This window comes from Mizuhopecten yessoensis, unplaced genomic scaffold, assembly GCF_002113885.1.
Source record: "Mizuhopecten yessoensis strain PY_sf001 unplaced genomic scaffold, ASM211388v2 scaffold1859, whole genome shotgun sequence".
Taxonomy (NCBI): domain Eukaryota; kingdom Metazoa; phylum Mollusca; class Bivalvia; order Pectinida; family Pectinidae; genus Mizuhopecten; species Mizuhopecten yessoensis.
This window is the reverse complement of record NW_018404257.1, coordinates 60,801-70,991: the sequence shown is the minus strand read 5'-3', so window position 1 is coordinate 70,991 and position 10,191 is coordinate 60,801. Positions and strand designations below refer to the sequence as shown.

General features: G+C 40.1%; 1 long non-coding RNA gene across 2 annotated transcripts; it reads left to right on the top strand.

The window, feature by feature from the left end:
* Positions 1-448: 448 nt before the first annotated feature.
* LOC110441425 lies at positions 449-9,948 on the top strand. Of its 2 annotated transcripts, XR_002461871.1 has the most exons (4): positions 449-1,284; positions 4,441-4,592; positions 4,926-5,065; positions 8,788-9,948. It is a non-coding gene; the product is annotated as an uncharacterized LOC110441425 (long non-coding RNA). The 2 variants fall into 2 exon arrangements; XR_002461870.1 differs by lacking the exon at positions 449-1,284 and having other exon boundaries at positions 3,786-4,592.
* The last annotated feature ends 243 nt before the right edge of the window (positions 9,949-10,191 follow it).

The window sequence follows — 10,191 nt, the reverse complement described above, 5'->3', positions numbered from 1 at the left end:
ATTTCGTTTACATTTAAAATAGCTGTTTTTACCTCAAGCTTGCGTGTCGGCCATGACTGCCACGACGACGTTGTTTACTAATAGAATCTTTCACCCCCTTGGGGGTGAGATAGGAGAATCTCAACCCGAGGGGGAAGATTCTTAAGTTGCCAAACACTAGGCTTTGCCGAGTGTTTGGCAACTTAAGAATCTTCCCCTAAGGGTTGAGATTCCCCTCCTAAGGGTTGAGATTCCCCTATCTCACCCACAAGGGGGTGAATGATTCTTTTTCTCTTCCCCTGTTCTACCATAGTGTATCATATACACAATGTAATGAGAACATTTCATGCTAAATTCAGGGTTGACGTGACGTTGATGGATTGTTGACGTGACGTCATTGTATTGTTGAAGTGATGTCATGCCATTGTTATGAAAAGGGGAATCCCCCCGTCTCAACCCTAGGGTGAGACAAGGAAATCTCACACCGGTAAAAGTGCGGAAACACCTGTCCAGGGTAAGAAAAATTGTTACGACAGCTTGTTTCCCCCACACTTTCATCATTGGAGATTTTCAATGTAAGGAACACAACTCTGTAGTCGAAACGTTATTCAAATGAAATCTATTCAAGGGAAGATAACAACATTGTTGAAATAGTAATCGGGGGCATGCAGGTGACTCTAAGTGTATGGCTCAGTGAATATAGAAATCATTACCGGTGGGAGACTATGGATTGCTTTGCAATGCTTTGCCATTATTTAGCCTTGAGCTTACAGTTCTGGTTTATATAGGAACGGGGGTATTAGTTAGCCTTTAGCTTACTGTTCTGGTTTAAATAGGAACGGGTGGTATTATTTAGCCTTTAGCTTACAGGTCTAGTTTATATAGGAACGGGGGGTATTAGTTAGCCTTTAGCTTACAGTTCTAGTTTTCTTTAGTAGAGTCCTTGCATACTAATTGATGCTTCTTGCTAGTATATAATAATATTGATCAAACTGTCTATGATACTTGTAGTTACCAATTTCTGGTCAGTGTAATTGTTGATTGTATTTGTTAGTTTTCTGGAATAACATCAGAGCTGCCTTCATTATGATACACATCTCCGAATAGAGAAAAATTTGACAATCGTCAAACAGATCTCGACCATGTACAATTTTAACAGGTACCGTCTACACCCTAGCGAGACACTGGTCAATGCCTTTATGTCATTGCACATCATAGAGAACCAATTAGAAACTCCTGACACAGTTGCTATTGAGGAACAGACCAGACCCTGCAGAATTAGGACACTCACTCTTAAAGGAACAGGTCTGTATGAACAGTCAGTAAATATTCCTATTCCTCTGCTAGAGAAGATATGAGGAGAACTTGACACCCATCTACAATGTGTAAACTCAGAATCAAAAGATTTGAACATGAACTCTCATGGAACTTTAGAATGGTATAGCAAGTGTGCTGACAAACTTCCCAAGCATTACACTCAATTCTGTGATTTTTAGCTCACCTGGCCCTAAGGGCCAAGTGAGCTTATCCCATGGCGCAGCGTCTGGCGACCAGCAACTTTTTCCTTTAAAACGCTACTAGTCCTGAACGGCTTGGAGGATTTTGACCAAATTTGGTCTGTAACATCATTGGCCAAAGGGTTATCAGTTTTGTATAAACGGAGAGTATGGTCCCCCTGGGGTCAGAGGGGCGGGGCCAAATAGGGGAAAATAGGAAAATCTTTAAAAATCTCCTTCTTCTCAACCAATAGAACGATTTTGACCAAATTTGTCCTAGATCATCTTTGGACTAAAGTTTATATAAACGGAGGGTGTGGCCCCTCTGGGGGCGGGTCCCAATAGGGGAAATAGAGGAATTATTTTTCTCCTACTATACAAGTAAAGGGCTTTAAACCAAAGGCAGTCTGAAGCATGATTAGGGACAAAAGAATCAATTTTGTATAAACTGAGGTGTGTGGGCCCCCTTCTTTGGGGCAGATGGGTGGGGCCCATTAGGGAAAAAAGAGGAAAACATCAAAGATCCTTCTCCTTTTGTACTGATGAAGGGATTTTGACCAAATTTGGTCTGGAGCATCATTGGCCAAAGGGTTCTCAGTTTTGTATAAACAGAGGGTATGGTCCCCCTGGGGGCAGAGGGGCGGGGCCAAATAGGGGGAAAATAGGTAAATCTTTAAAAATCTTCTTCTTCTGAACCAATAGAAGGATTTTGACCAAATTTGTCCTAGATCATGTTTGGACAAAGGAAACTCATGTTTGTATAAACGGAGGGTGTGGCCCCTCTGGGGGCATAGGGGCGGGGCCCAATAGGGGAAATAGAGGTATTTATTTATCTTACTATACACGTGAAGGGATTTAAATCAAATGCAGTCTGAAGCATGCTTAGGGACAAAAAAATCAATTTTGTATAAACTGAGGTGTGTGGACCCCCTTCTTTGGGGCAGATGAGTGGAGCCAATTAGGGGAAATAGAGGAAAACATTAAAGATCCTTCTCCTTCTGTACCGTTGAAGGGATTTTAACCAAACTTGTTCTAGAGAATCTTTGGGCAAAGGGAACTAGAATTTTTGGGCAAAGGGAATTGAATATTTATAAATGGAAGACTCGGATGTGGGCTGATATATCCGGAAGCGCAGTGAAATCACCAGATATGCGGGCTGATATCGATAGGTTATTACACGGGCGGGCAATATGGACAATTGGAATGGTACAGTATCACATATGTTTTTAGGTCGATATATCAAGCAAGTAAATGATAATTTCAAATATGGACTGAGGTCACAATTGATTTTTTCCTACAGTTTTAGGTCACCTGAGACAAAGTCTCAAGTGACCTTTTGCGATCGCCTTTTGTTCGTCGTCGTCCATCGTCTTTCGTCTGTTCGTAAACAATTTACATTTTCGACTTCTTCTCCAAAACCCCTGAACCAATTTCAATGAAATTTTGCTGAAACCTTCCATGGCCAAAGGTCAACCAAAATTGTGAATTATATGGTCCCCAGCCCCCAGGGGCCTGAGGGGTCTTTAGGTGCCCACCAAAATTGTGAATTTCATGACCCCGGGGTCTCACGTTTCCCCCTGGGGAGGGGGTAAACTTTAATATAGTTTATATAGGGAAATCACATTTTGGATCAACATTTGTTTAATTTCTGTTAGATGTAATTCAATTTGGGTTAGCATTATTAGTATTGGATAGCAGTTTGATGGTATTCACATATCAGCCCTGATATGGTAGAATCAAATACTCTTCATAGATGGAAGGGATTTTAGGTGCTCTACCAAAATTGTGAATTGTATGACCCTAGCTAAGGTCTCACGTTTACCCCTGGGGAAGGAGGGGGGGGGGGGGCAATTTTTTTTATGGTTTATAATCGCAAATTATACTTTGAATATTACATGTTAATAACTTGGAATTGTAACCCTGAGTTGACAGTTTGATACTTTGAACATTTTGAGCCAGCCCTACCCCCAAGAGCTGTAGGGTGGGGCCCAAAGGAGTCAGTGTGCTAAAATTTCTTCATTTTCCTTGTTTAGAATCAGAGGTGCTAGTTTCAAATACTTTTCAGTCTTAAATCTGTATGCTAGATATTGAATAAGGTGGTTTTATTGTTTTTTGTCACTTTGAATAATATTCCAGGTCATGTTAAAAACATAAATCAACTCTCTTATAAATATATCAGGTGACCGTGAAGGCCCATTGGCCTGGCCTCTTGTTTATAGCATATCGGTTAACCACTCTTAGAATGATGCAGATCTTATTTCAATGTAAGAAAGTACATAACACTATATGGCATTTGATGGGCGTATTTTGTTCCGCCCCGTGGTACTGTTGTTTTTTAATGGCATAGTGTTTAAATATAGACACTAAAATTTACATATATTATGCGTTTTTATGTATTCCTACACCTGATTTTTAAAAGTTAAAATGGAGGAATTCTTCGAATTGTATCAATCCAGAATATTAGAAAATTCAGTTATCATTGCAGAAAATGGAATATGTAGAATCTGACAGGGACCATTAACAAAGAATGTAAAATATGGACTGATCAGTTTCAGAGATCCCAGGGATTTGAAATGGAAAAAAAACATGCCCATAGACTGTCATTCATGGTTTTCGATAAGAAATTAGACATTAGAAGTGATATGCCCCGATTGCTCCCATTTGTGCCACAATAGTTTGTGTGTAATTGTAAATCACATTAGTTTAGAGCATCATTTCATTAATAATAACAGGCAATATTGCTATAGTTCAAATTTATGCTATGGTCATGTAGGTTTTAGAAATTGTATGTTTAAATTAAAAGTGGCTTGATTGAAAACACAACACAAAATTTGAGGGGATTAGCTATTGTATACACAGATACAACATTGTCCGACTACCACCACGTGGAGGTTCCTTCTTAAGGTAGTCATATTATGTAACTTGTATTTTATTTTGTTACATTTTTCTTCTTCTCTCAATACAGGTGGTCCTGAGGTTGATTGTCTCCCCTGGGTCGATGCAGTGTTGGATCAAGTTGACCTTTCCTGTAGTCGGACTTCCTGGCAGACTTTAACCTGTTTGTGTGCTCCCTGTGCTGTTCCACCAACAACTCAAGTTTTCTCTTCTTGACATCAGGTTTGTCCTATTGCTGGCGCTGATAAATTTCCTTATTAGGTCCAGCTGATGTCTATATATAACCTCCTTACTCAGAGTTCCACCAAGATGTTCTACTTTCTGCTCAGTGGCCTTGCCCGCTGTATTATTTTCGGCTAAAACTGTGTTGTCCAACCGTCCCTCGACATTTCTTCCGAAATTCTGGTACTTTGGCAAGGAAACATTCAGCGTCCGGTGACATCCCTCATTCTTTTGGGTGGATGTGTTGAGTCGCATTGATTGGACTGTCTTGGTGCTGCGTTTCATCTTCAGTAGTTCCAGCACTAACATCTCATCATCTGTTGTCATCTGCAGGTCATGCATTTTGTTGGCACTCAGGAACAATGAGCGTGTCCACCAGTTGTCACTGTCACCCCCAGAGCACACCACAGAATGCTGTTTACATTTGGAGCAGTCACCGGAGTAGCACGAAACAGTCGCATCAAGCACAGCGGGTAAACGTTTTGTTATAATGTCCATGTTTCCATTGTGTAGTTTCATCTGAGGTCCTTGAAGATCAGACTGCTCCGGGCTTTCGGGTCCTGAGAAAATATTTTCACGGAATGTGCCCTCATCAGTCTGGTTCAGCCAGGAAACATGGACTCACTGAAGTTGGCACTTTTACACTTCCGGAACTGGGGGTGATATTTCAGCCCCTGAAGTACTAAAAATGGGCATTGAACTTGTGACGTCACAGCCGAAAGGGTCCCATTCATTAACCCTTAGGCTGCTACGTGCCACAATAGTGGTTTCGAAAAGTCGGGCCGTCAGTGCTACGCACCACAATAGTGGCGCGCAGTCTGTAGGTTTTTGATCAGTAAACAGGAAGTGTGAAAGCGGACTGTTGCTATACCAAACCCGAAAGCGTATATTAGAAGGCTTCTGATTGGTTGTTTTGTCATTACTTTCGATATTCCCGGCAATGTACCCTAGTAATAATCATGTGCGAGAGAATTTCAAACCGGAAAAAAAATGTCATAAAAATGGCGGACGTGTAGATTGAAGTGATAAATATGATGGTGAACATTTATTCTCCAGCGTCACCTACGATGATAATAAAGGTTTTAAAGGGTTTGACATGGTTGATGTGGAAATACTTCAGTGTAACATAATATGTAACTTTCCAATGAACGGCTTTGTGCCCAACGCAAACATGAAAATATCGGCGGACCGTCTGCAGGTGAGGCCGAATTAAACATTGACATTGATAAGTTTTGAGCCGATTGATTTCTTCAAACTATTTATCGATGATTCAATCATAAACTAGACCGTATCTAAGATATATCTATATGCCGACTGTGACAATAAATATATTGAATAACGACCTGAAACCTGTAGCAAATCGCATGCAATTCTTGATGAAATACCTGACCTTTTTACCTGAGAATCTCCGTGTAAATGTACAGCGTCTTATGTCATAAATGAAGTTTATAATCTCTGTTATCATTTTCCAATCACATTTGCTGACAAAATCAATTTTAAAATGATCTTTAGAATCGAAAACGTTAATATAAACTAGAGTCAATAACGAACAATTTTCCTGTAACTTTTATTCACATATAACAAATATTTTTCAAGTTATGCGCATTTGAAAAATTAAGTAAATTAATTTATATTTCAATAATTAATTCAGCAGTGGCGTCCCTTTATATAGAAATCAATGTAGCAGCCTAAGGGTTAATTGTATCTATAATTTCATTTATATTAATTTAATTAATACCATGATCAGTCATGAATTCAAAATTTGACAACAAAAACATAGTTTGTTTTCCATTTAAAATTAGGAACTATATTTTTCTGTGCAATAAATGAAATGTACAGTATGTAGCGATGAGGTTCAAAGATGGCACTCACAACATGCCGTATGGAAAATAGAAAGTTAAATAACAACTATTAGTTATCATGGAAATGTGTTGTTTTTATGCGTGCAACAACGTTGCGGTTTGAGGGTATGGAGAATTTATTTCTACTGCTATTTTTTTTTTTAAACCACGGAGAAAGTGTTTAAAAAACTGAAGATGGCGACCGTCTGTGGGCATTGAGAGGTGAAGTATTTTATTGTTAATGGTAGATATGGGAGAAAAATACTCTTTCATATATAACGGTAGGTGGATAGAGAATTCCTCCCTCGGCAAAGCCTCAGGGTTTACCCCAACTTATGATCTCGAGGGAGGAATTCTCTATCCACCTCCGGTACATATGAAATAGTCTTATACTAACAATATCCAAATAGTAACCCCAAAATAAACATGACTATAATTCAGTGAAACATTTCAGAATGTCTTAACCGGATGTCACAGGGACCAAACTATTTGGCCAGTTTACACAGGTGTCTGGTTTATACAGGGTCAGCATATCATCTTTTGAAAATACAAAAAAATGTGTTTTGCATACAGTTTGGAAAGTTCCTTTTGAGTCGGTTTTGGAAATATTTCCGAAGTTTTTAACAATTCAATTTGTTTCCCAAATCTAATTCCTTCCGAGACCACTTCGGGGATGGAATTTCATTGAACCCAACAATCGTTTTTTCTGTTTGGATGGTGTGCATGTACGATTCATCCTGAAGCCAAGCTACAACTAAACTCTCCACAATCATGTATGTCATTTATTATCAAAAATACATATCAAATAAGTTCACGCTATATTGTATAATAAAATCTCGCATGGATTGTGAGTAGGCGTCGATCACCTCACGTAAGTTATAACAATCACAGGTAAATAACCCATCGGGCGCCTCACAGTCCACCGTGACACGACCTGACAATGGATAGTGCTAATTTGTTAACAATGTAGCCGGCCGAGAGCAATTTTAGGATAGTGTCTGGTTTATACAGGGTTTAATGATTATATAGGGAATATGCCGGGACCACATATCAGTCGGTTTATACAGGGATTCGAATTAGACAGGGGCTGGTTTAGACAGGTTATACTGTACTTCTATATATGATCTCCCCATTTATCTAAGGTGAAAATTTCACTGGTGGTTTAACAGTTCTCCCTGCCCTAGTGCGAATGGGAATGCAAGGAAGGGGTGCCGCATGTGTCATGAAACCGTTCTCATGCTCAAGCATGGATTCTGTGCTCAAATCAACTTTCTTGAAGTTCGCTTAAATCTTGTCAAACGATCAAAAAGTCACATGTAAACATTGGAAACAGTTTTTTGGCTTAACTCTCTTTTTTATGAATTTATAATAGGAAAAAGAAATTGGGCTTTAGCACAAATTTCACACTTGAGCATGAGAACAGTTTCATGAATACGGACCCAGAACCACCCCATTCAGGCCTCAGTCCGATGGACTGGTCGAGAGATTAAATCGTACTCTAGTGGAGATGTTGTCTGCTTTTGTAAATGAGAATACTAATGAATGGGATTACCACTTACCATATTAAATGATGGCATATAGGGCCACTAGACACAGCAGCACGAAGTGTAAACGGAACCTTAAGTCATGTTAGGTAGAAAGATCTTGTGTCCATTGGACATAATGATAGGATTACCAGCAGAGTCTGAGCCTAGATGACATATAGAATATGTGTCATGGGTACAGGGTGCGATAAGGGTCGCATTTGAGTTTGTGCATATGAAGCTAGGGGAGGCAGCCACTAGACAGAAAACCTATTATGATTGAGGCTCAAAAGAGAGGGGAATTTATTTACCTGCTATGAACAGGGTTGGACTGAGGTCCGTACAAAGTCTTGCAAAGACTTGACAGATGTTAATAAAAAATACAGAAGTCACCCCTTTCTAAACCGATAGTGGTACATATTGACCTTTTGAAACCATACCTGGGTAGTACTACACCCCAGGTGTGGAAGGAGGTAACGCTAGTCTCTGAAGATGAAACTGGTTGGGGGAGTGGGGTGGATATCTATGACACCAACACCAGGGTGCAGTTAGACAGTGATAGTCCAGGGGAGACAACTCCATGTCAAACTAGAGTAGGCAGGATGATCAAGCCTCTGTCTTGGTACTCTCCATAGGGTCATATAATAAAGAAAAATAACTCAATTATTCGTGTGACAAATGTAGGCATCTTGTGTCCTAAATAAATAAATAAATAAAAAGCAGTAACATCATGCTGGGTAATGAGGGTTCGCTTCACTTTGTGATTGAGGTACATATATGGTATGTGTAATAATAAGCTTAATTGAATCTTTGTACCTTTTTCTTTGTTAGAAAATTACCTGGTATGGATGAGCTTGCGGTAACAGCTACGACTCGGATGGACATGGATATTCTACAAATAACAGTAAAACTACAGGAGGTTGAGGAGGTGAATGATGGTCTGCGTTCAACCTGGAGGGCATGGCATGCATTATGGCCGAGTGTGGGCTTCAGATCTATAACAGATTTCACGCCCTGAAGAGGCTCTGGGATTCACATCCAACTACCAACAGTGATGTATTTTCATTGTAATCAATGTGCATTCAGGTTGCCGCGGAGGAATCAGGTACAGCTACATTATGTTATTGACATCGGCTGACCTTGGAGGAGGCTAGAAGGAGAAGTGCGGTGATGGGAAAGGAGGATACTAACTTGGGGAGACACCTTCATGCCTAGTGTGAGGGTGTCTGCTTCAATGGCCCTCCGTCAGGAGGAGGGAAGCTGTGCACCCGCGGTAGGAAGCCCAGAGGGGTGCTGCCCTCACAGTTCCGCAAGTCACAGTGGTGGGAGACCCAAGAGGTTCTGCCCCTTGGTCATGGGCGTGGCTTGATCCGTGATCGGTCACGTTGGCTTCCCAGAAGGCCCATCTCCCAGGAGTGGTACAATCCTGTGGATGTGAACTTTAAAGAGTTTGACAGTAATTAGTTACAAGGGGGATTATCATCATGTTGTCAATTTATATGTGCCCCACAATTGTTGAACTAAATGATATATTTTGAGGTGTTAGTTGGTCGCCTCTAAGGGGATTTCAAAATATGATATAAATATAAATGTTAGTATTATTGAGAATAAATCGATGTTGATGTCATTGATAAACTGAATTTTGATTATGAACCTGATGTCTATCTTGTTTGAATAGTATATTTTTGGAATTTATATAAAGTGGCAATTGAAGATTAATCCTTCTGCGAGTGAAATCTTATGCATATGGGTTGATACTTGTACCTGTGTGTCAGAAGAGTTGATTGTGCTAACATGGTGTGTAACTGTATGTTGTGAAATTGATAGTGCACAATATTGTGAATAGCTAGGGTGTTTTCCCAGAAATATATACGTCTATGTAAATTGGAATCTTTGTACATTTTTCCAATGATTTCACCATGTTGTAAATATTTGGTGATTTTTAGCTCACATGGCCCGAATGTGAGCTTATCCCATGGTGCAGCGTCCGTCGTCCGGCGTCCGGTGTCCGGCGTCCGTCAACTTTTTCCTTTAAAATGATACTTGTCCTGAATGGCTCAGAGGATTTTGACCAAATTTGGTCAGGAGCATCATTGGCCAAAGGGTTCTCAGTTTTGTATAAACGGAGGGTATAACCCCCCTGGGGGCAGAGGGGTGGGGCCAAATAGGGGGAAAATAGGTAAATCTTTAAAAATCTTCTTCTTCTCAACCAATAGAAGGATTTTGACCAAATTT